A 27,242-nucleotide genomic window follows, 5' to 3' on the forward strand; every position below is an offset into this window, starting at 1 on the left:
TCTGAATACCGGATTTAAATTTTTAGAAACTAAAACATCAAGAACGTTTTTCTTCAAAAAGGTTTCATCAACGACCCCTACCTTAAAATTATACAATACCACCATCTCATTTCTCACCAAACGGCAAAGTTCTTAGATATTGTGGTTTGATCAACAACTTACATGGTAGAAACATATAAAAAAAAATACTTTTATCATGTCACATAAGACTGAATTTAATAAAAACCATGACAAACCAAAACTGGGGAACAGATCGGGAAACTCTGTTTATTTATAAAACATTAATTAGATCTAAATTATATTATGGATCAATTGCATATGCATCTAATTCAAAAAATTTATTTAAAAAACTTGATAGCATACACAAGGCTGGTATTAGAATTGCACTTGGAGCCTTCCGGACAACTGCCACCGAAAGCATATTGAGCGAAGCCGGCAAACCACCTCTACACTACCGAAGATTAGCTCTATCTTAGCCAAATCTATCGTCTGAGATATAAACAAACTCTTTTGTAATGCATTTAACATGTATATCAATTTTAACAATAGTAAGCCCTAAAATATAAACAAACTCTTTTGTAATGCTTTGAACATGTATATCAATTATTACAATAGTAAGCCCTGTGTCCCCAAACCTTACTACCAGAGAATCCGATGATATAGCTCTAGCCTGAACATTCGGTTTTCAACAGTACTTCAAACTAATTCCATTATGAAACTAGTCCCATGGTTTTTAAACTCAGATTTAAATCAATCCTAGACCAACCATACAATGAATGGATTAAAATATATACACATGCATCCAAAGGTGAACTTAGAATCGGAGATACAGTCGTAACGCCAAATGACTCTGTTCAATCTAAACTTTCTCAGAATTTCAGCATCTATACTGAAGAACTTATAAACCACAAATCATCCTGATAATACTGCACACTAAGGTTCCGCCATAAGTATCAAAAGCAGTATAAAACATTACCAACTACAGGCAATTAAAATATCGCACTTGCAGGCCACAAACATAGTAACTGAAGACTGGATCTCTAGCCGGTGGTGATGCTACAATGCGAAACATCCTTTTTGGGGCTCTAGATTGATGAACTCACGTAGCAGACAACTACTTCAGGCAATTAATATCAATAACCTCAAAAGTTATTCTACAGGTAAACCTACATATTGGGCAACAGATAGAAGAAAACTTCCAGCTCTCCTTGATTTCTGTATAACCAAAGGTACAGCAGATAATCACCTAACAACTAAATCATCCTTCGACTTAACATCCGATCACTCGCCAGTATTTCTTACCATGTCTTCTGAAATAATTTATTTACCTAGACCTCCTACGCTTTATTCATCAAAAACCAATTGGACTTTATTTAAAGAAACCATTACTAATAACTTAAATAATAAACCTAACAAGGAGTTCTATCCCGAGGCCATTACATAAAAAATTCTAGAAAAGAGAAAACTTAGAAAGACATGGCAAAACAATCAAACACCGACCAATATAGCTGCATTTAACAAAGCAGCAAAAAACCTGAAAAAACTAAACAATTAAGATATACCGCAATCCGACAGTGCAAAATACCTTGGTATTCATCTTGATAGATGACTTACTTGAAGAAACCACATCTTCAATAAACGAAAACAACTTGGATTAAAATTAAGACAACTTTACTGGCTACTTGAAAGAAGATCTGAACTATCACTAGAAAATAAATTAATAGTTTATAAAGTAATTCTAAAACGCATCTGGTCCTATAGCACCAAAAACCGAGTGTCAGAGTGTCTGGCGATTTAAAAGTTTGTTTCAAAAATAAGATGTCAATAGTGATAATTCTTAGGTTTTCTCTGGATATTGAATTTTTTCACAACAAAACGGTTTCAGAACCTATTCATTCAATGCTTATGTGTTTCGGCTGTCGTCTTGTTCTTATTCTTGAAATTGGTATCATCAGGGTGCATTGGTTCTTTGATTTTAACTTCAAGAATGATGTTGCTGTTGTTTTTATAAATTTTCAAGCTTTTGCGTTTCTCGTCTTCTTTTGTATTTTTATATCTCTGCTATGATTTATTTTTATATACTGCAGGTGTTGTATTATCATCGTTTTTCTCCTGGCTCTAACCCCGTCTGTCTTACTCTATTTTTGTCGTTCCAGGTGCCATAAAAATATAAATTTAAGAGAGCACATGTCTGTAAAAGCTAACAAAAAACTTGATGTGGCACTCCGAGAGTGGCCGAGAAGGGAATATAGAAGGGAAGAAAATAATGTAGAAATAGAAATGTAAATATCAAGATATACATAAGATAATTTAAGCCGAATAAAATTGTCAAAATTCTTTCTTCTTTCAACATATTTTTAAGGTAGCTCGAAACACTAATCAACTAACTTTATTAATAAAAATAATATAGTTATGCATAAACACACATAAAATAACCTTTATCAGTTAACAAAAATACAATTATTTTGTACAGAATTATTAAATTCTACGACAAAACAAAAAACAAATTGCATTATGATATTATCTTATATAAAATATTTTGCCACGAATTGAATTGATATCAAAACAAGTTCATGCACGACATGTGAATACGACAATAAAAATCCTGATTAACTTAACCCATTAAATATCGTTATATAATTCAAAAAAAGAACATAAATATCCGGTATCTGCCTCCAGAGTCATAGTTTTATTTTATCGTCTCTATCGAACCCCTCCCTAAACAAACATAAAGTATTTTTTATATTCCTTTTACTTTAATTAGAAACTGACAACTGAGCGGGAAAACAAACGGCATTAGACAATTAATTAGACAAATGTAAACATCCGGGATAATTTTTCACGTTAGGACCATACAAGGGTCCCCGAAAAATATTTGTTATAGTGTAACGAGTATTATCTCTATCGGTACTGAATAAAAAAAAAAAGAGAAGAGAAATGATAAAAGGTAAACTTGAAAACACAAATGATTTTGTGGAATCTATAAATCAGGACATAAAACATTTTCTTTGTAAGGACGTTGAAACCATTTATGGATGTAATGCAATCACAGAAACGCTAATAACTGGAAAAAAAAATAATACTGTATTAAAAAAGAAAACCAAGAGAGAGTACTTACAGGATACAGAAATACAGGAGCTTGAACAGAAAGATGTCAAAAGCAATTTGTAAAGATCAGAGAAGGTATAATACTATGGAGGTATAATACTAAGAAAATGCAAAAACTAATTGAGGAAAATGGAAATGTGAAGATGCTTAGAAGAAAGAATGCTTTATGATGGTAAAAAGAAGATTATTAAACTGAAAAATAAGGAAGGTCATATAATAATAAACAGAGAGAGTACTAGAGGTAACAACAAATTGTTATACAAGCCAGTTCACAAAAGGAGACAAATTCCAAACTTCTCTCTAGCATAACAATAGAGGAAGTGAAACGAACCCTAACAAAAATGAAAAAAAAACAAGGCTTTGGAAGACGACCAAATAGTAGTAGAAACTTTTAACGTTGGAGGTGAGAAATTGCTAGAAGTAGTATCTGAACTATTTAACCTATCTCTAAACCAAACTATAGTCCTTACACAATGGAATAATGCAATCAATATCTTTAGACATAAAAAGGGGATATATCAGATCTTGAGATTATAGACCAATAAGTCGGTTGATGAATGACCACCTACAAGTACTAGAAACAATGATTTAAAAGTATTTTGAGTATAATAAACCACTCACATTGATATTTCGATTTTAAGAAAGTTTTGATCCTGTTGAAGTTTGATCCTATTGGCGGTAAGTCGAGCAGACTATACATACGCCGAAATGAAAAACATATACAACAACGCAAAAACATCTGTTTATGACTTTACGGATTGATTAATTAGACAAGGCGACACCATCTCCTCTCAACTATTCACGGCAGTTCTGGAATACGCGTGTAAGTAACGAGATTGATGTAAAAGAAGAACAAATACTGATGGTGAATACTTAAAAATCACTTGAGTGTTTCACATGATATTAATACTACAGCTGAGTTTAAATGAAGCTTACAAAATGATGAAAAAAATTTAACAGGCGATAGAACAAGTGAGCCTCAACATAAACTTTCAAAAAACGAAATACCAGACCAATTTAATTCCATGTGATGGAGATAGGGGGTAACAAAATGCATCTGGTTTTAACTAAATTTACTTAAGACATGAAATAATAGTAGAAAAATACAATAATACCTGTGAGTTTCAGCGCCGTTTAAGTTTCGGATTGACAGCATTTGGTAAGATGCGACATATTCTAAAAAGAACGCTACCGATTTGCTCAAAGAAAGAAGTTTACAACAAAAGTTTACTGCCGATAATAACATATGGTTTCAAAAAATTCATCAATTAACCTATATTGATTTATTGATGAACGTAGGAATCCCGTAAAGTCGCCACAAAGAGCTAATGGACGTCATCAAAATTACAATACAATGACCTTCGAATTATAACAAATCTATATTATAAACAGTAGGCACACATACGCATTATTGAATACACATCTTCTTCTTGGCATTAATGAATACACATTCTTTCTGGCTTGGTAGCATAGACATCAAAACAAGTACATCTGAATAAGTTGGCCGCCTTTGAATTTTGGTGTTACAGAAGAAGCCTGCGAATATCAGGGACTCGAAGAATGTTAAACGCAGAAGTTACTAGACGAATAGGAAAAGAAGCTAAAATATTGTTTACTACCAAAACGAGAAAACTTGAGTACTTAGTGCATGCAATAAACGGGCCAAAATACTCATTATTGCAACTTATTATGCAAGGCAAATAAGAGTAGACTAATGAGCTAATGAGGCTAATAGGCCAGTAAATTAATAAGAGTAAGCGAATGAGCAATGGAAATAGGAAAACACGAAGAGATATGATACCAAACAGGATAGTAATAAAGAAAGAGAACTAAGTAAACAGCAGATGTCATAAAAAATTTCACAAACCAAATGGAAACGGAGGCCATATAGCACGTTTAAATGATAATAGGTGGACTAAAATACTCATATAATGGAGATCTAGAGAAAACAAGAGACGCCGAGGTAGACCACCAACAGGATAGACAGGTTAGGACGACTTATGAAAAACAGCAAGAAATTAAAAGAGAAAGCACAGCATAGAGAACAGTGGAAGAAGATGAGGGAATGCTATCTCCAACGGTGGATGCAAGAGGTTGACAGATGATGATGATGAGAGGTTTAAACCTGGATAGCTAAAAATATTTATTTAAAGTCTTTTACTTAAAAAAGAATTACCGTTCTTCATATTATTAACGGAAATGAACATAATAACAGTGAAAACGTGTCAAATTGTCACCTTGTATATATGTTTAAATAATTTGTCACTAAAATATAAACTTTTTTGATCAATCTGTTCTTTTTGACAAATTTTACGATCCGTGTTGGGCAGTATATTTATTTTATTAACCCACCTTGTAGCTATAGGTTAATATTTTTATTAAACCTAGAAAAACTTGGTTGCAGGTACCGTCAGAGGCTATTCACGACCTAAAATTAATACCAAGAGATTCCCATTATCGGAACCCATGAACCGGAACCCATTCTCGAAAGAAAATACTTCAAGATCCACAGGAAGAACAAATGGGTACCTGAGCATTGTGCTATCTCTACAGGTTAGCTTTATATATGTACTTTTATAAATTCTAGTCTTTGTGGTTCTTTCGTTGAGGTGAGGAAGTTTAGAGGTGATACGGGTCAATTGGTATTCCTGTTTGCGATAAAAAAACAGCTAACAATAACTTATGTAAAGGTTTTTCGCATTAAAAGTTTAGTCAAATAAGATTGATTATGAAATAGTAAAATACATATTGGAAATGTGTTGACAGTTATACATGAAATGTAGGTGGGTCTAATTGCTACTGGTAATTACTAATAATTAAATATCTTTATTGTTTTAATTGTAATGTATAAGACAGTTTTTTTATGTAACAGTGACGAATGCTTCAAGAATTAGAATGGAAGGATAAAATGTGTATTGCACAAATTATAATGCATGTTCTTCATTTACAAACTCTACGTTATCGTTGGATATCCGATATCAATTTATAAAAACGTTAATATACTCCATATTGCTATACGGAGTGGAAACATGGACTCTCGGAATTACAAGTATGAGGCGTATAGAAGCCTTTGAGATGTGGGTTTTTCGAAGGATGCTGAAGATCTCTTGGACAGAGCACGTGACCAACGAGGTGCTAAGAAGAATGGGTACTGAGAGAGAACTCCTAAATATTGTAAAAAACAGAAAAACGAGTTATCTAGGACATATTTACAGAGGAGAAAAATACAACTTCCTACGACTTATAATGGAAGGGAAAATGGAAGGAAGAAGAGGTCCAGGAAGAAGAAATTGCTCCTGGTTGTAGAATGTAAGAGACTGGACAGACATGGACACACATTCGATCCTAAGAATAGCTCAAGATAGAGAGCAATTTGCTGTAGTTATAGCCAACCTTCAGTAATGGAGAAGGCACCTTAAGAAGAGAAGAAGTTCTTCATTTTCATCCTAGGCATTTCAGAATGCCTGTTCCAGCATCAAAATTTCTATCTTTTCTACCTTTCTTTCGGTTTTTTAGTCTTGGTTTAGTTACTCGATTTTCCAATGTGCTCTGTTTTTAATTTTTTTTACCGATTCTCGAAAGTCTGGAATATCTTGGACAAAGTTCGATATTCGTTATCATTGTAGCAGAATACGATTGTTTTGAAAGTATATAAAAATTGACAGAGTTCAGGAGGCCAGGAAAGGGTTAGATCATCGATTGTTCTGAGTTTAAAATATATACAAAATTTAAAATTTGATGATAACAGGAAAGCAAAAGAGAGAAGGAGTTCTCCGACAGTTTTGATGGTATAAAATCTCCTCAAAATCAACAAAATTTTATATGTATATATGTTCAAGAAAAGTAAAAGGGAGAAAATGGTACCAGGCGCTGAAGTGTGGCCCATAAAGAGGGTTCAGGAAAATAAAATTGACATAGCTGAAATGGAAACTCAGATCATTGCCTAGTGATCTCAAGATTGAGGGCTAGAATTTTAAATACTAGTAAAGAAAATAAAATGGATAAAAAAATGGAATGTGCAAAAGCTGGGAGATGCGACAATTGCAGAACGGTACTCGGAAACATCACCACCAGGCTAAGAAATCAAAATGTAAATGAAGAAGGCCAGACAGATATAGACTCCTACTGGACCAGAATAAAGGAAGACATTGAAGCGAAAGAGGAAATAGGAACAGAAATTTGGTTTTGACGAAAGCTGGAATAGAAATGTTACGGCGGATGTTGAGTAAGACGTAGAAGAAACACAAGATTAGGAACGACTTCATTACAGAAAGGGCCGGGATGACTACAGTCTCAACTGCAGAACAAGACTTCAATGATTTAGTTACGACAATGAAATGAAAACTGTGTGGATCGAAGGATACAACTGTTACAAGTTGAGGGATAGAGAGGTAGAGGAAAACCGAGAAGAGGATGAAGGCACTTTATGGCAGAGAACTTGTGAGAGACAGGTTTAAATGAAGAAGACACGATGAACAGAAGTAGACAAGGAAGAGTAAGGAACAGTGACGTCTGAAAAGGAAAAAGCTGAGGAAGAAGAAGATATATTCGTTATACAACAGATAGAAAAACAGGAAAATATCGTAACTAAATTGACCAGTACAAATTTATAACAACTATTTTGTTATTCCAAATATGACCATTAGAGACGCGATAAAATTACGACCTTCCCACTGTGACATTTTTATGATATTTTTACCCGAATTGACTGTGTTGGAACTCGTTAGAATTTCTATTTATAGGATATTTGCTTAATGCTATTAAAACCAACCTAAAATAGTTATATCTTTAACCAAACTATTAAAATTTAAATAGATTATTAATAGTGAATATAATCAATTATGGTTTATTCTCATATAAATGTAATGAACTTAGACATACTACAAAAAAAAACAGTTCCATAACCTTTTTAATATGTTTTTATCAGTGTACTTTTAAAGAACTAGAATAGCTTAAGATAATAGTAAAAAATGTATATATTCGTTTTGAAAATATTAACAAAAATGTCCATATAGTACTAATTTCTCACTTACATTCACTGAATAACAATAAATTGAATAATAATCTTAAACTGTTTTCTTGTGGCATGTCTAAATTAAATATTGTGTCTATATGGAATTAAGTCACAATTGATTGTAATGATAATTTTACATTTTTAAATAAATAGCTAGCAGGTATTAACAAAAATGACTACCTACTGTCATTTATAAGCAAGGAATTCCTCAAGATTGAACGAAAGAGAAAAAAAACAACAAAACATTATAATCAATCCAGAAAACTCACAAAAAGAGACTCAAAGATGACAATAACATGTAAAGAGATTATCAGAAAAATTAAAAAGGATAGGAAATAACTACAACATCACAACAACATTTGAAACAACTAATGCACTCAGATCTATTTTGTCTAAAACCAAATCAAACGATACTTAAGAAAGATCAAAGAACTGCATCTATAAATTATACTGTGAATGCAACAAATTTTATGTGGGAGAAACCGCAAGACCACTAACTGTCAGTATAAACGAGCATGAAACATACATGGAAAATAGAAAACTCAAAGAGACAGCGCTCATCCTCCTTAATGAAGAAAAATGTGGTGTAAACCCATCAGCAGAATGTAGCAGACTATGGTTTCCAATGCTGAAAGAAGAAGTCAACGACAAAAATATACCAACAATAGCGAATTAAGAAATTTTGAGACACTCGTCTTCAATCATACACAGTGCATAGTTAACACACAACACACATACAAAATACACGAACACGTATTGTATCACACATACAAACGCTTGTAGCACACATTAATAGTCCAGAACACTTAAATAATCAGAATTTTAAGTTCCACAGGGTAATGGTAGAATTAAAGGGATATTTGTTCAACAAATTAGGATGGCGATATTGCTATTTAGAGCGTACTAAGTCTTGTAATTACTTCCAATCCGAAGGACCACCCAGTGGCGTGGGAAATAAGAAAACAAGCAGTTCAAATAGTACGTAAATTAATAGTTTAATTTTACTACAACTAAGCTAATATCTAGCCAAAGTTTTAGCGCAAGTTCTTTATTGAAATAGCCCCAATCACTGTCTATACACTGGTCCACGACATACTACAAACATAAGCACTGATACAGATTAAATATTACTACTAACTATCACTTCAACTAAGGACGTTTTCTTATATATGAATAAACTTGATAACTAATGAGCGTTCAGCTTTTAACTCAGCTAAAAAAGATATGTAACGATAATTACAATGCGCGAGATAAAACTCTAAAAACAAAAAGCGACCAGCTTAGCTGGGATACAATTTGAGACTGATTTCGCGATAGTCTAAAAACTCTTAATCCAAAAATACGTCGAATTATATCGAATTCGAAACTAAAAACTAACTAATATTCGAGCGACCAGCTAAGCTGGGGTACAATATTATACTGACTTAAAATTCCGATTTTCAATACCTGACTATTGCAATGGATTTTCGAGCGGCGGGGGAGAACTTCGATAGTTCTATACAGAGGTAAACCCTATTCATTCTACAATTTCCCAATCGTCAATAGACCCACGTGTAAGGCAAACAGGCTCGTACTGATGTACGACCTATGTATCATATGATTTTTAAAAATATTTACTTTTGAAACTGTTAGTGAAAGAATTTCTTGAAATTTAATCATTATCTCACAATTAAACTAAACTCTAAAAAATAACACGACCAGTAAATAACTTAACAATAACTATAACATAAATATAACACAATATATTAACTTAAAAATTAAAAAAACTATAAAAATAAAAAGTTGGGATCTGTAACATGAGAATCTGTCTCGCTTAAGGTAATAAATTATATTTAATAGCCTCTTGACGAATGAGACGGCGAATATCAACACGTGCTCATGTTTACTGATGGGAATTTGGTAAACGAATGAACTTTAGGTAAAAATGGACCTTTTCAATTCTTGTCTAACAGAGAAATTTTTGGAATTGGTCGGATAATTGATTCTCGGATCTTGGTCGGATTAATCTGCTGGTAAACATATCTTTTAAATACATTTTCGACTTTCATGAGAATTTACCTAGGTAGAAGTTAAAAATTGTTAGTTACCAAAAGTTAATTGCTACCAGTGGCGTAGCAACACTTGGATACATTTCTTACAGAAATTTATCCAGGTAAAAATCCACCCTCATATCTTTTCATAACACTATAACACTGTGGTTACGTGAGTAAATTTTAAATTTTGTGAAATGACATAACCTCGTCAATAACTTTGGTGGTTATACGCTTTTTAACCAAATTCTGAAATAATCTTTTTTGAGAACGATTTCTAAAGTGCAAATCGAAAGGTCAAATTTATTTGTCAAAGTTAAATATTTAAAAGAAATTTATTATTTTCTAGCTATAGTAAATAAACTTTTGATTGGTTGTTTACATCAAACAGGAATAATAATAACAATATACCTGTTTAGTCAAATGCAGAAAAATGTAGCAAAAACACAAAAAAAAAATATAATTCGAATTACAATCAATTGTAGTTTAATCCCGTATAAAATAATAACACGGTCTTCTCTATTTTCCATTTTATCGTTTGTCCCATAATTTACACTTTGCTCATTATTTTCAGAATGCAGAGAACACTTTGAACGTATTTTTTGTGACTTGCTTTTGATTATTTTAATGAACAATTTTTGATTGTCTCGTTCCCATTTCGCTCCATATTGTTCCTGCTTATATATTTGACTAATTTTTTCATTTTTTCGTATTTTGTTTTTAATATAGCCCATAATCTTGTTGTTTACAAATAATTTTGAAGTAAGTTAGTAAATAAAGAATGCTGTGACATTGAACATTAATTCTTAAAACTAACAATAGCTTGACGTTTATTTTTGTTTAGTTTTGTAAAATAAATTGTATTAAGAACTTTAGCTGACAGTTTTTTTTTGTGTTTTTAAAAGCACTACAATAAAGTTTTTAATGAAAAACGCCCAATTACTGTTGTAATGATGAGGGGCTACGGCGATAGAAAAAGATCTTACAGTGAAGTAGCCAACCTATTCAACGATACTTATACCAAACCATTTTCTTGTCCATAACGGGACGGTCGAAAAAATTGTAAAGCGCTAGAGGAAACTGGATGAGTAAAAGAATGGTCTATCTGTTCGAATTAGCATTAGAACAGATAGACCATTCTTACTAAGTGTTATTTTGTTATAAATTCAATAAAAAGCAGAGCTTGACAAATACATGATGATGTATGTCTTGCATTTAATGCATAAGAATTCCTTTAAACCTTACAAAATCCAGTTGCTGCAAAAATTACATGAAGATGACTACGACTGTAGATTACAGTTTAGTGAGGTAATAATAAATAAAATTGTAACTGAAGAGAACTTCGTTAACAAGATATGTTTTTTCGACGAAGCAATATTTACACTGTGTCGGAATGTAAATCGCCAAAATGTAAGTTATTGGAGTAAGATAAAAATCCACACTGGATACGTAAAACCCATACTCAAAGACCACCAAAACTTAATGTATAGTGCTTATAGTGGGGACTCAGTTAATTGGGCTGGTTTTTATAGAAGGAAATTTAACAAGCGATAATTATGAAGTGCTACTTAGAAGTCAAATTGTACTTATTTTTCAAAACAAGTTTGAAGCCAGTTTTAATGAGATATGGTTTCAGCAACACGGAGCTCCAGCCCATTTTGCTGTAAATGTTCGGCGTTATTTAGATCAAACAGATCCTGAACGATGAATTGGTTTATTAGGCAATATTGAATGGTCTCCTATTTCACCCGAGATGAATCCTAAAGATGATTTTTATTGGAGATACTTAAAAATTAGTATCTATAAAACTAAACCAGCAAGTATTGCAGAGCTAAGGTAAAAAATTATTAATGAATCCATACCAATTTCTAGAGAAACATGGAGAAATGTAATTGACGCATTCTACCATCGTTTAAATAATTGTCAAATACACACCGGAAGACTTTTCAAACGCTTTAATTACTACTACTACTAAGGATTTCCACAGTTTTCACTGTCTTCCTTCACTCAACCGTTTTCTCCAATTTTCCCTGTCATTCCAGTCTCCATCTCGCAGGGTTCTTTTCTCCATAGCCTCGTCGATTTCATCTCTGAATGACCTTCGGGGTCTTCCTCTCTTTCTTCTTCCAATCGGGCTCCATTCTGTGATTTTGTTTATCCAGCGTCCTCTGTCCGCTCTTCTGACGTGGCCGTACCAGGATAGTCTCTTCTCCTCTATATAGTCGATTATGTCTGATTGCACTCCCATTCTCCGCTTAATCTCTGCGTTTTCAATTCTGTCTCTTTTTGTAAGTCTACAGCTTCTCCTCAGGAACTCCATTTCTACTGCTCTTATTCTACCTCTATTTCTCTTGTTTACGCTTTAATTAGTAGACAATAATTTAGCAATGTAGTAAACTTTTATTATGTTTAAAAGTTCAAAAAATTGAGGCGATTAGGCTTTTCTAGGTTTTTGTTTTATTTTTGATGTTTTTTACTCCATAAATAAAATCGAAAAAATTATATAGGGTTGAAGTGGTATTGAATTGGAGATTTCTATAAAGATACAATATATAGGGTGTTGTATTTAAAAATCCAAAGTGATACATGATATCAGAGGAATGGTAAATCTGGCAAAAATTTCAAATCTTTATATTGAAAATAGGTGTATCCCTGTTTTTGTATCTTTTGGGCCAACCATTTATGAGATAATTAGGCATTTCCGGACTTTTGGTCCACCCTGTACATTATATCTGTATAATTTCAGAAATTTTGTGAGTAGTCATATTTTTAATTAGTAACATTTAAAACGAACTTTATCACCATATAAACAAGATTTATCGACGAACTAAAATCAGAACAATAACAATTATACTAAACCCTATTACTAATAAACGAAACATTCGTTCGACGAAACTATTAAATGGGTAGATATAATGTGTTTTAAAGAATGACTAAACAAAGATCCTGATAATATTAGCATTGGTAGTCAGAAGTTTCAAAAAGTATCAGTTTTCAGAATCGTAATCGTAAACCTGATAATAAAATATGTTAGCCGTAGTTTTTCTGTTTTATTGGTTTCAGATAATACAAAAAAATATCACAAGATATGCTCAGAGCAAATCTAATGAAAGAAAAATAAAATTTTAAAAGTGCTTGGAGAATTAAAGAAATAATATAATAAAAGTAAATAAAAATTCGCTTCGGAGTGGAGCATGAAACAATTAAAAATTTAAGTTAGGACAATGATCACAAAAAACACATTAAATATGCAGAAAAATTCCCAAAGCATTCAAGAACAAGAAAGGACATTATACAACTATAAAAATTTGAGACACAGTTATTACACTTTTGTATGAAATTTAAAGCTAAATAATGCCGTAATCTGTATTAAAAAGAGAAAAGTTAAACAAAATATGAAAAAAGTCAGAGCATAACAATTGCAAGAGTGTCAATGAAAAGGGACGTAGCAGGATCAGATATAGCATATTTACATTATAGGTACGTTGACGATAACACTAAAGCAAATGAGAAAATATAATGTCCGGTTTATAGCGTCCTCTGGCTTCTGATTCCCAGTCTTTATTCACGTTAATCGGTTCAGTCTCCTGGTCGTAGATCTCTCTCTGACTCCACCTTTTGTACTTCATCCATTCATGTTGTTTTCGTCTTCCTAAATTTGCTCTGGTGGCTGCTAATTCAATATTACCTTAGAGAACAATCTTTTTTTCCGTCTACCCCCAGTATACAGCACATATTCAGCTAAGCTCTTGGCTATATACCGTGCTGTGAAACTTTTTAACGAGCTTACCTTCACAAAAACCCTGATAATAACCGATTCCCTTAGCTCTCTAAACTTATATTTTTACTTAAAACATATTTTTCCGAAACAACCTTTTGAAAAGTTAATAAAATAACAGCTGTCCCAAGCTCATCAACATGGAAGAGTTCAATTTTTGTGGGTACCCTCACACGTCGGAATAACGGGAAACGAAGAAGCTGACAGCACTGCACGACAGGCAATTTTAAGCAATTATTCAGAGCCTATAGATAAGTGTATTTCCAGTGACTTAAAAACTTATTTTAAAAATGAAGTGTTGTGTTTCTGGTAAAATGAGTGTTCTCAAACTAATTCTAAGCTGAATAAGATCAAGAGTTATGTTTTCCAGTGGATTCCATCGTCGCTTAACAGGCGTGAACAAATTGTGCATGCACGTCTACGTCTAGGACATACCAAGTTAACACACTCTTACCTTTTCACAAAGAATAATCCACCCATATGTGATCAGTGTAACGTTCGATTAACAGTTAAACACTTTTTAAGTTGTGGTAAATATGATCAAGAAAGACATCGTTACAATATCTCGAACTCTCTAGCATAAACTCTAGGTTAGTTATTGTAATTAAATATCTAAGAACATGTTATACAAACAAAACAAACAAAATATAAATAACAATTTTGTTATTTATATTTTGTTCCGACATTAATAACCTTGGTTGGATGCGATTTATTTTTTAATAAAAAAAATACATTACGTTCGGTAGGCGATGGTCTGTATTCCGTTACCAAATAAGCTCTTGTTGCTCTATTTCTTTTATGATGGTGGTTGTTCTGTTCATGAATTGTCTTACTCTTTTATTTGTTACGTGCATCATTCTCTGGTGCTCCTGATCTGCGTCAAAAATCAATTTTCAGAACAAGGAGTTTTTGTTCAGTTCTCTTAGTGAGTTGCCAATTTCACATCCATAAAGTACAACGCATTTAAAAATGCTGTTATAGAGCTATATATTTTCCTGTTTAGAGATAGTTTAGAGATGGTTTTTAACCAGAGTAGTGAGTTTAGTGCGCTAGTATTTTTTCCCTTTTACGATGCCTTCTTGTTGAAGTCATTAAGTTGAAGTTTCACTTCAACTTGTATGTTAAAAATATGGAAGAACTATTTCCAAGATGTACTGGTTATCGTGTCTTAAAACTTTTTGGATGGACCTTTGGATGTGGACATCTTCTTTTTCTTTTTATCCTCTTCTAATTTTTTCCTTCAAAGAAACGTACTTAAAACTTAATACATATTCTTCTTAATATAGGCAAGAACCTTATTATATTCTAATTCAAAGTCGAAGGACTAAATACGGAATCCACGAAATACTTATACGTGAAAAGAATATCAGAGAAGATCGCTGGGAATGAAATATTAGAAAACGATAACATCGAAGAAAACTGAGAAAACTCAAAAATATAATAATTAACGCAGCAACAGAATCAGTTGAAGAGAGGAAAGTAACGAACACTAACATTTTAAAAAAGAAAACACCATGGTTTAGAGAGGAAGTAAAGAGAAAATGTATGTAAAAAATAATAGAACAAAACAGAATTCCTCAAGAATGGAGATCAAGCATTCTAATACCTCTCTTCAAAAAGGAAGACAAATCGAACCCGAAAAATTACAGAGGAATTAATTGATTAAACACAACACTAAAATTAACATTAAGTTAACATAGCTCTTCTGCTAATAAACACTAGCAGAAGACCAACAAGGTTTTAGGTCGGGAAGATCATGCACCGACGCTATATTTATAATGAGGCAAGTGCAAGAGAAATCATTAGAATACAATAAACCGGCATATCTATGTTTCGTGGACCTTAAGAAGACATTTGACAGGGTTAAATTAAAAGACGTTATCCATCCAGTTAGTGTACGCAAGAGAGATACCTCTAGGAATAATTAAAACGATCGAAAATATCTACCGAAACATCAAAATAAAAGTAAAAGTAGAAGAAGAACTAACCGACCCTATTGAAGCTGGCAATGGAATAAGACAAGGAGATTTTCCTGAGTCCTCTATTGTTCAACCTCATTGTCATTGAGTCATTGAGAAATAAAAATATCGGGAACGAAATGAAAGGCAGAATTTACAAATCAATCATCAGTCCAATAATGACATACGCAGCAGAAACAAGACCTGACACAGAGAGGACAAAGAGAGATGTTAGAAATAGCAGAGATGTAAACACTTAGAAAAATTAATGGTAAGACACTATGGGACAGAGCTAGAAGTACAGATATACGACATAGATGCAAGGTGGAGAACATGAATAACTGGATAAGAAATAGAAGAGTAGAATGAAACGATCATATAAGCCGAATGACAACAAATAGAGTAGTAAAGACGACAAGAGACGGTTCCCCAATAGGAAGAAGATCAGTAGGAATACCACGAAAATGATGGAACGACAACTTACTGGAGGCACATTGAAAAACATACAGAGTTATGTCTATATATAAAGAAGAAGAAGAATTCAAATTCACCAGATATTCGTCTTATATTCTTATGCCATTCTTATGCAAAAAAAAGGCTTAATTGAAAGCCAGAGAGAAGCAGCGACAAAAAAAATTAGATTAACTAATGAATATATCAAATGATAATTTTAGTAGAAAACCTCTTCGTGGTCATGATGAAACGTAAGAAAACAAGGAAAAATAATTGTTTCTCGAAATTGTAAACTTTTTAGAAAATGTGACCTTACATTAAAGGCATTCTTGGAATCGTCCCCAAAAAACTGTACTTGGTTTATTCTTATATTGAAGGAAGTCTAAAAAGGCACGCATTTTTTGAAGAAATTGTGAAGGTTACAAATAATAAGTTAAAAACTTTGAAATCTTCATCTGAAACACGTTAAGCTTGTAGTGCTGAGGTAGTTGCTATGGTCAAAGATCAGCTTGAAGAAATTATAGAAAGCATTAAAGAGACAATTGATGACCCCACTGGTACAAAAGCTAGAGCTAAAGGTAAAGGGATACTAAATCAAATAAAATTCTTTGGTTTTATTATGTGTTTGGAAATAATACATTCAATTCTGCAAATGGTTGTCAAAGTTAGCAAATTACATTAATCGCCAGACAGATATTTTTGAGGCTATAGAAGAAGTTTCAAATTTAGCGCTTGGTTTGGAAAAATTAAGGATCGAAACATCTATATTTGATATTTATTCCAAAGTAAAAGCATTAAATTGACATTCCTACTCCGAGAAAATAGACTATTATATATTCCTACTCCAGATTAGACAATATTGCCGGAAATGCTTTTAAAGTTACTAATAAAAAAAAAGTGAAACTCTTTGTTTTTTATCCGTTTTTAGACCGAATGATTTCGTAAACGATAAATTTGACCAAGAATCAAAAAAAATATCAGACGAAATCATTGTTAAATATGGATGAGCTAGGAAATCATTTAAAATACACCTCAGAACATTTTGATTTAATTTCTTCAAAATAAGAAGCTAAAGTAAGACTTTTAAAAATGGAAAGAAGTAAAAATTTTCCACTTTCGAAAGCTCTTGAACTCTAGTCTAAGTTCTAGTTAAATGTCTCAGCATAATAGAAAATTGATGTTTTCAGTGTTTAACCAAATAATGGTAAAATTTACCCCACTTCTTACAAAAAGTTGTACTTGTGAGAGAACCTTTTCTAAACTGAACATCATATTCGATCAATAATGCTGCAAGACCGATTAGAACATCTAATGATGCCTTTTGTTGATGACCATTCAATAATTAACCGGGAAATATGATTATGATTGGGCAACGGAATCTTAGAGGGACATTTGGAGCAGTAGTACTAAAATAGTTAAAGATCTATCAATTGTTTAACAGTGGAGAATCAACAAGTATTTAGGGTTGGATTTCCTACCAGAAAAAACAATTGCCGATTTGGTGGTACGTCTAGAACCACAACCAGGTAATGTAAGACAAGAATAAGGGGAAAGTATAGAATAATAAAATAAAAAATGTATATGCACCAACAGAAAATACAGATGAAGATATTAAAGATAACGCTTATGAACACTTGAAAGAAATGTTTTATAAAGTACCATCATAATATACAAGAATGATAGATTTCAACGAAAAGATTCGTAGAGAAGGTGTGGTGTATATAACAAATAAGAGGATGAAAGTGTAAACACACACAGAGTAACCTAAATATTTCAACTTTTGTCACCTAAAGAAGTTACCGATACAAAAAATCAACCACAAGTTATAAAAACTACAATTTGTTGTATAAAATATGCATTTGCCAATTTTCTGAAAAGAAAAAAAGCAAAAATATCGCAATATAGAAAATCATATTAAGTGTATTTCCATTTCAATTGATATGACACAAAAAAATGAACGGGAGAGAAAAAAATATGTGCGTTGTTTAACCCTTTCAAATTTTTCGAAAATATACCAAATTTGTATCTATTTGTCGTTGCCTTAATGACTTTTATTGTTATAAAGAACAGCAAGAAAATGCAATCAAAAGATACTGTAGAAAATATGTATTTGCCAATTTGCCGGAAAGAAATTTGAATTAGCAACTTTTCAATTAATTAGAAGAAAAAGATATTGAATTTCTTGTTGATTAACTTAATCACTACGACGAACAAATCGTTATAGAAAAAAATTAAATTAAAAACCTTTACTTCCGTATTTGTCGAACCATAACAAACCACAAGTCCGTAAATTGCAGCATAAATTATATCTAGAATCAATTAAATTACCTGTAATATATGGGTGATGCCTCCGGAGGTGAGAAGACCTATTGAAAATCCTTTGGAACTGGATTTTTGCCGGCGAAATCACCGAAAAGGCGCCGAAATATCCGTACTTAACCAGCACAAATACCGCCGTAGTACCGCGTGACAATCTGAGCTGAAAAAACCCAGCCAAGTACCGCTAGTACCACTAGAGTTCCCGTTCGTCCGAGATGCCAACTTCGACTGAGTTGTTTAGTACGCTTCATACGCGAAGGTAGAATTACTTGGATAAGCGTTGTGTGTGCGATTGCCGTTTTGCTTTTTGAAGATTTTGCAAAAAAAATGCTAATATGCTAAATGAATGCATATGAACAAAGTTTGACAAACACGGGCGTATCTTCAGTATATTGTTTATAGGGAGGAAAAACCTGACACATCTCAGATAAAAAACACATAAACTTAGAGAAAATACTTTTTTATTGCAACTTCATGTTTTATCATCCTAAAATCCGTGATATGTAAATAACAATAAAAATGTAGGATGTAGATATAAATGTATATATTCATTCTAAACTAAAATTCATTAGTTCACAGTTATACGTAGCTCAGTCATAACCTAATATTCAGTTTTATTATACCTGCTTTACATTTTGCTTGAAAATTTTGAATAGGAATACCCCGTAAGTTGTTTTTTTTTTCAGTCTATGGAATACGATGCATTTGCCTCATATCTACGTTTCTTTTCCCTTTTCTCTCAAAGGGAGTTGTTCCTTTGCGTTATTTTCCAGCTTTTACATCCATATAACAGAGTAAGTGCTGCTATCATCCATTCTTTGGACGTGCCAAGATTATTTGGTTGTATGCGAAGCATAATATGTATAATGAAGTGTCGTTTAGGCTGATTCCCATACCACTCCACGTTCCATTCCCATTCCACGTCTTCAGAGCTTGCTGTAATATGTCTTAAACAAAGACGGGGACAACCCTTTGTTTAGGCATTTGTTTACCACAAATTCGTTGTATATCTTTTTTCCTGTCTTTAATTTGCTTTGTTGTTTTTACAGCGTTCTTGCACGGCCTTGATTAAGTTTAATTTAATGTTGGTGTTTTCTGAAGCTTACCATTTTTTGTGGTACACTGCCGTATGCTTTTTGAATATCCATGTATAGGAGATATATTGTTTGAATTCGTGCTGTTTTTTTATGGGCTGGGTAATCGTAACGAGATGGTCAATAGTCGATCTGTCTGCTGTGAAGCCAACCTGTTCTTTAGACTCTATATTACTGAATTCCCCTCTATTCTCTCATTTATTATTCTTTCGTAAACTCTGGGACGATGCCAAGCACTACTATTCCTAGGTAGTTGTTGACATTTGTCTTTAGCTTCCTTTTTATGTATAGTTGATATATTTGATATTCTACACGTTTCTGGTATATTCGTTCCATTCATACATTTTGTAATACATACTGGTTAACTGCAGATTTGCATTAATAAAAATTTGACAGAAGAATATGAGACCCTTAAAGGAGTTAGACAAGGTTGGATACGATCCCCACTGGTGTAAATTTATATTCTGATAGGATCTTAAAGTAAGCTCTATATAACTTAAAAAATGGTGTAAAAATTAATGGAAAACTCATAAATACAATTAGATTACACTTATCATTAAAATGCTTTGCAGTCAATTTTTCCTTCGTTAATACTTAGTTCAGTATAGGATGCAATCCAGATACAAATGTTCTTAGGCACATTTTGACGCCAAATTAAACATATATATAAATAAATATAAATTAAAAATAAATAAAAAATTATTTTTAATCATTAAACGGTCAGTATTTTTTTTTTTTTTTACTAAAGACACAGAAGTGTACTTACATTAAAATCTGGTCAGTAAGACCAATTATCAATTTGTTTCTAACTTAAATTACTAATGAAATCTTAAAATTAGGTGTCTACTCACTAGTATCTTTCCTATTATTTCTAATAACTAGCATTAAATTTAGCATGCATACTCGCACAACACTTTACTCTGCTTTTCACTCACTCATTATACCAGTTCAAAAGGCTTTGTTCTTTTGAGCCTTCTTTCTAGGTTCGTATTGTCGAGGAGCTGGATAGCCTCGACGTTTACATGATGATGGAGTCGTTGTTCATGGCTCCCTGCAAATTTCTTGATTATCTGATTGACGTCTTCCATCTTGAGGTCCCGGTGAATGTCGTTGTTCCTAACGTACCAAGGCGCATCTACGATGTTCTTAGTACTTTATTCTGGAATATCTGGATTACTTTGATGTTACTAGGCTTGGCACAGCCCCAGAGTTGGCAGCAATAGGTCCATACTGGTCTCAGTATTTGTTTATAGATTAGGAGTTTATTATTTATGGATAGAGAGGAATGTCTTCCCATTAACCAATACATTTTCTTGTAGCGGATGCCTAGTTCTTCTCTTTTCTTCTTCACGTGAGCTTTCCAGCGAAGTTTCGCATCAAGAGTGATCCCCAAGTACTTTGCTGATGTTGCAATAGGCACTTGGACATCATTTATTCTAATAGGAATATTATTAACTCTCTTATTGGTAAAATTTATATCTTCTTCTCATTGCGCCGTCTCCTTTCGAAGGTTGGCGATCCAAATGGCAATTGTAGTTTTGGAAACTGCTGCGCGAAAGATCTCTGCGGATGAGCGGTCGAACCATCTCCTCAGGTCTTTCAGCCACGAGTTCTGGCGTCTTCCTACTGATCTTTTGCCCTGTACTTTTCCTTGCAGTATAACTTGAAGTAATTCATATCTTTCGCCTCTCAGCACATGACCCAAGTATTGCATTTTCCTCTCTTTGATTATTCTTAGTAATTCTTTTTGTTTACACATGCGACGAAGTACCTCAACATTAGTAACTCTTTGTACCCATGGAATCCTGAACATTCGTCTGTATATATACATCTCAAAGGCATCTATTCTTTTTTCTACTTCAGAGTCCATTGTCCAACTTTCACAGCCATACAGTAAGACAGAAAAAACGTAACATCTGATCATTCGGATTCTAAGCTGTAGACTAAGGTCTGATCTTGTAAAAAATGTTTTAATCCTCATGAATGTTTTCCTTGCTTGTTTGATTCTTGACAGGATTTTTTTTTTTGGATTACACTGACTATTTATATTTGTTCCCAAATATTTTATGGAATTTACCTGTTCTATTATTTGACCCTTGGCATACACCTGTACGTTTATTGGTGTCTTTGAAAATACTAAAGTTTTAGTTTTGGAAACGTTTAGATGTAAACCGAACATTTCGCTGTGGTGAACTACCGCATTTATTATATTTTGTAGTTCTTGTGCGTTGCTTGCTATTAAGACGGTATCATCAGCATATCTGATGTTGTCTATGCTGATTCCGTTAATCTTAATTCCGCCTTTATTCCGATCAAAATTTATATGGACTGATTTATTCTCATTCAGTTTAATTTTCCATTTTTTGGTCCATTCATGGATTTTATTTATTGAATTTTGTAGTTTTTCTGTAGCTTCTTCGACGGTGTCACTTACCGCTAAGAGAGCAGTGTCATCTGCGAAGGTAGCTATGGTGTCGTCTTCTAGTTCAGGTATATCACACGTGTATATTAGATATAGGACTGGATCCAATACACTCCCTTGTGGAACACCTGCTTCAATATCCTTGAGATCAGTGTATGCATCTTCTTATTTTACTCTAAAATGTCTGTTCGCTAGATATGATTGTAATATATTTGAATATTGTTTAGGCATAAATGATTTAAGTTTATGTATCAAACCCTTATGCCAGACTTTATCAAACGCCTGTGCCACATCTAGGAAGGTTGCAGAACAGACTTTTCTTTTCTCTAGTGATCTTTCAATTATAGCAGTTATTCTATGCACCTGGTCAATTGTCGAATGCTTATTTCTAAATCCAAATTGATGATCTGGAATTATTTTCTTTTCTTCAATTATTGGTAGGATTCTTCGCAGGAGGAGTTTTTTAAACACCTTGGACATCACAGGTAGGAGTGATATTGGTCTATATGATGTCACCTCATTGGGGGGTTTCCCAGGCTTTGGTATCATGATCACCTCAGCTATCTTCCATAAATCTGGAACATATTGTAGTCTAAAGGCAGCATTTATTAAATTTGTTAATTTTACGATAGCTTTTCTTGGTAGATTTTTTAGCAGTCTTCCGGTAATGAGGTCATAACCTGGTGCTTTATTTGGGTCGATTTGTTCTTTAATTAACTCAGCTACTTCTTTTGGGGAAGTTGGCTTGATATTCTCATCTATTTGCTTTAGTTCAGGCCAATCCTGGTCATCGTCTTGGTCATCTTGCAACTTAAATGTGTTCTCTAGATGAGTGGCAAATCTCTCTGCCTTCTGTTGATTATTTCTGGCCCAACTACCGTCTTCCAGTTTTATTGGAGGAGAATGTAATATTAAACGGTCAGTATGAGGTAAAAATCTAAAATGAATACAAAAATATATTACACCATTTGCTTAATTGCTGCCAATTAATCTCTTAAACTCAACGTAGTTCAGTCTATTCTAGAAACAGGTACTAACAATAGGTTTTTCCGTTTTGCCTATTGATGCAGCCTCTCATGCAGCCAAGTGGATACTTTTGTAATGTAGCACAAACCGCCACGTTACAGTTTATTATTTTCTTTTTATTTTGGTAAGTTTAGCAAAATTATTTACCCCTATTTATTATGGAAACACTTTAAATAATCACTTTTAAAGACACCACAAAGAGCACCCTTAATACCATTATAATATGAAATACCGTAATGCTCATCCAGGATCAAAAACTCAAACGGTATTTTATCAAGGTAGATTTTGTCAATATAAATATAACCAAAGTCTCAAATCTCCTAAACATCACTCTGTTGGTTGAAAGACCCCTCTTTTTATTTGGGTAAGTTTTCTCTTCTTTATTTTTATATTCCCATTTCATTAGAATCGCAATTTGGACCGAAGGTCCCAATCTCAATTAAGTACGAGGTTGCTCATCTAAATTTGGACCGCATTTCTCAAGTTTGCAACAAAATTGATTCTTAATTACGACCAAAATATTTTTCGACTACATACATCGCAATCCCTCTTGAGAATGCTACAGTGTCGAAGTATTTATCAAGCTGTGATCAGATTAACTGATTATAAAACCAATTGTAGTGACAATATCTTCATCTATTGTAAGACAAATAGATCAAGCTGTCTGTTTCATTTACTTTAACAAAATCTAACTACCCATTACATCTACAGATTCTGGCCTTAATTACGACGTAGTACTTATTTTTTAATATATTTTTAACACAAACTATACACTTATTAATATTATTTGATGTTTTTAATAATTTTTCTTACGAAGTCTCCATTTTAATCATGATTAAAGGTGAAATGTATAAATTAAACATTAAAGTTTTTGTTCTCCTTATGTAGTTTGCTAATTTTATTTAAATTAATTTTTTAATTAAAGTATAAATGAATTTATATATTTTAAATATACTTTTTATGTAGTGAATTTTACAATTTTTTGTTCTGAAGCTGTTTTCTTGTGGCATCTTAATACAATTTACTACTTTTATTGGGTATAAGCCACAATTTTATTTGACACGTATTAATGTGTAACATTAATGTAACATTAAAAAACTGCCTCCTCGTTCCATGCAAAGAGATATTAAACGTACCGATAAGAAAAAGAGACAACTGGATGAGTGACGAAATACTCAGCAGAATAGACCAAAAAAGACAAACCAAGAACAAAGACAGTCACAATTACAAAATCATTAACAAAGAAATCAGAAAAATGATAAGAGAGCAAAACAAACTTACTATAAGGAAAAATGTAAAGAGATACTCGTATAAGATCTTCAGAACAAATACGACCTATTCAACCTACATAAAAGGTTAAAGAAATGGCAGGGCTGCAAAAAAGGGGGCTGCGGGGCTCTTTTAGATAAAAATGGAATGATAACTAACGACTGACGAAATACTAAAACGATGGAAAGATATATGGAAGAGCTCTTCGACGACGAAAGAGGAAACCTACAAGATATATCTTTCGAAGACAGAGAAGCAAGTATAGAAATTACAAATGAAGAACTATTGTATGCACCAGAAACATAATTTGGATTCCGTAGAGGCCTAGGTACCCGTCAAACTCTCTTTGCATTCAACGTATTAATCCAGAGATGCTTGGATGTGAACCAAGATATGTACGTCTATTTCGTAGATTACAACAAGGCTTTCGATAAAGTCCGACACAAAAAGCTAATGGACGTCCTCAAAGCACAACAATTACAATACAATGACCGCCGAATTATAACAAGTATATATTATAAACAGCAGGCACACATACGGATTAATGAACACACATCAGAAGAGTTTAAAATTAAAAGAGGAGTGCGACAGGGGTGTGTATTGTCATCACTACTATTCAATGCATACTCTGAAGAAATTAAAAAAAGATGGAACACCAATTAACAATATTAGATATGCGGACGATACTATCATAATAGCAGACAACCTACAAGACCTCCAAAAGCTAATGAACAAGATAGTTGAGTATGGATTATCAGTAAACATCAAGAAAACTAAATTTATGAGGATATCAAAAACCCAAAATAATGATGAAAGCCTGACAATGAACGGTAAAACTTAAGAACAAGTTGAAAACTGCAATTATCTGTTTACTGCAATTATAACTGCAATTATAGTATATCTACAATAATTAATCACACAAACGATTACTCCAAAGAAATCAACGTTAGAATATAGAAAGCACGAACAAACTTCAATAAAATGAGAAAGGTACTTTGTGTAAGAGAACTGAAATTAGACTTGAGAGTTAGGCTGGCAATATGTTAAATTTTCTCGACTCTGCTTTACGGGATAGAAGCATGGACACTTAACGCGTCGACTACTAAAAAGTTAAAAGCATTTGAACTGTGGGTGTATAGAAGAATTCTGAAGAGATCAATGAAATCATGAGAAGAGTCAACAAAAGAATTGAAATATTGGAAACTATCAAGACACGAAAGCTGCAATACGTAGGGCATATTATGCGTAATGAAAGATACAACATACTTCAATTAATTATACAAGGAAAAATCCAGGGCAAGAGAAGTGTAGGAAGGAAAACTTTTCAGTTTTCGAACTATTCAGAGCGGCAGCATCTAAGATCAGAATAGACTTATTATAAGTCAACAGACTTATTATTTTTACAAAATTATTCCTATTGTTGCTCTAATCTTCACCTCATTCATGGCCAGATTCCACAAGAGAGGAGATAAAACTGTTCCTGTGGACATCCTCTGTCTACTTGTGTTGATACTGTATCCCCCAGTAACTTTGCGTATTTCACACGACTCCTCAACATCCTCAGCATGCGTTCTAGTATCTTATTAAGCATCTTATTATTCTGCTTCCGTTGCCTTCTATTCTTTGATGTTGATTTATTCCCATGTTCCCATTCGAATGTCTTAGAAGCAAGTTCCAAGAATGCCATCAACAGTTTTGGCGATATGGTGTCACCTTGACTAACACTTCTGGTGTCATGTGTAAAATCGTTCGGTTTCGTTTGCGTCTTGGCAAATATTCTAAAGAAGGAAATGTCTATGGTCGATTTCGTTGTCATTTGGGGCCCTCAAGATTGTTTAAGTTCAGTTCTCCAGCACTCAAATTTGCATATTGTGTTATATTTAAAGAACTTTATTTATAGGAATTATAAAATACTTATTTATTTTTCTTGGCGAGAGACTATTTTATTTTGGAGAGATAAATAAATAAATATAAAATTTATTTATTTAAGGAGACTAAAAATTTAAGATAGTGGAATGGGATCTTTTTAAATTTATACCCTGTATTAAGACAATACGAAATATACAGACATTTCCTTTGTTCTCGGACCTTTATTTCAATTTGTCGGAAATTAACGCAATAAATCGCAGCTGGTTTATCAGCTTCTCCCAGTAAATTACGGTGCAGTATTGCTGACCATGCTATAATTTTTGGGTCTATTACGCGACCTGTAACTAGAATTTCTCAGTATCGATTCTACAAACTAATAACCCTCTTGGACCTTTAGGGTGTTAATATCAGGAATCTCTAACGACTGCCAGTTACGTTAAGTGAATCGATTAGCTGTTAGTTAGCTATATAACGTTCGTAAATTGGTTGATGGCAAGTTTAATTTCGTCATCAGTATATTTTCATTGATTTAGCCGGAAATTGGAATTGACTGATTCGGATAGGAACAGATTTAGATATAATCTTTATGGACCATTTAAACGAAAAGTCGGATTTTTATACAGGTACAAAACATTTTCCCAAACTAATAATGTTCACTGCCTACATATACCCTAACATTTTATACAGTGAGGGGCTAAATTATGGAATAAATTCATTTTTTCGTGACTCAAATCATAGACAAATCGATAATTTTTAAACAGGAATAAGGGTCGTGTGGTAGCTCATTTGAAAGGTTATTTATTATGTTGAGTGAAATAAACATTAACACAGTTATTTAAATAAGAAAGGTGGACAGATTGGAGTAGAAATTGTCGAAAACTTTATCCATGTCGGTCTCTGCC

General features: G+C 32.9%; 1 long non-coding RNA gene across 1 annotated transcript in view; it reads left to right on the forward strand.

Annotated features, from left to right (window-relative positions):
• The window catches only part of LOC140432917 (uncharacterized), a 121,332-nt gene that overhangs the window by 77,347 nt on the left and 16,743 nt on the right, over window positions 1–27,242 (forward strand). Inside the window, exon 2 of the long non-coding RNA XR_011949842.1 lies at window positions 5,513–5,661. This is a non-coding gene — a long non-coding RNA (uncharacterized lncRNA). The remainder of the gene's footprint in view (window positions 1–5,512; window positions 5,662–27,242) is intronic.

This window comes from Diabrotica undecimpunctata, chromosome 1, assembly GCF_040954645.1.
Source record: "Diabrotica undecimpunctata isolate CICGRU chromosome 1, icDiaUnde3, whole genome shotgun sequence".
NCBI lineage: Eukaryota > Metazoa > Arthropoda > Insecta > Coleoptera > Chrysomelidae > Diabrotica > Diabrotica undecimpunctata.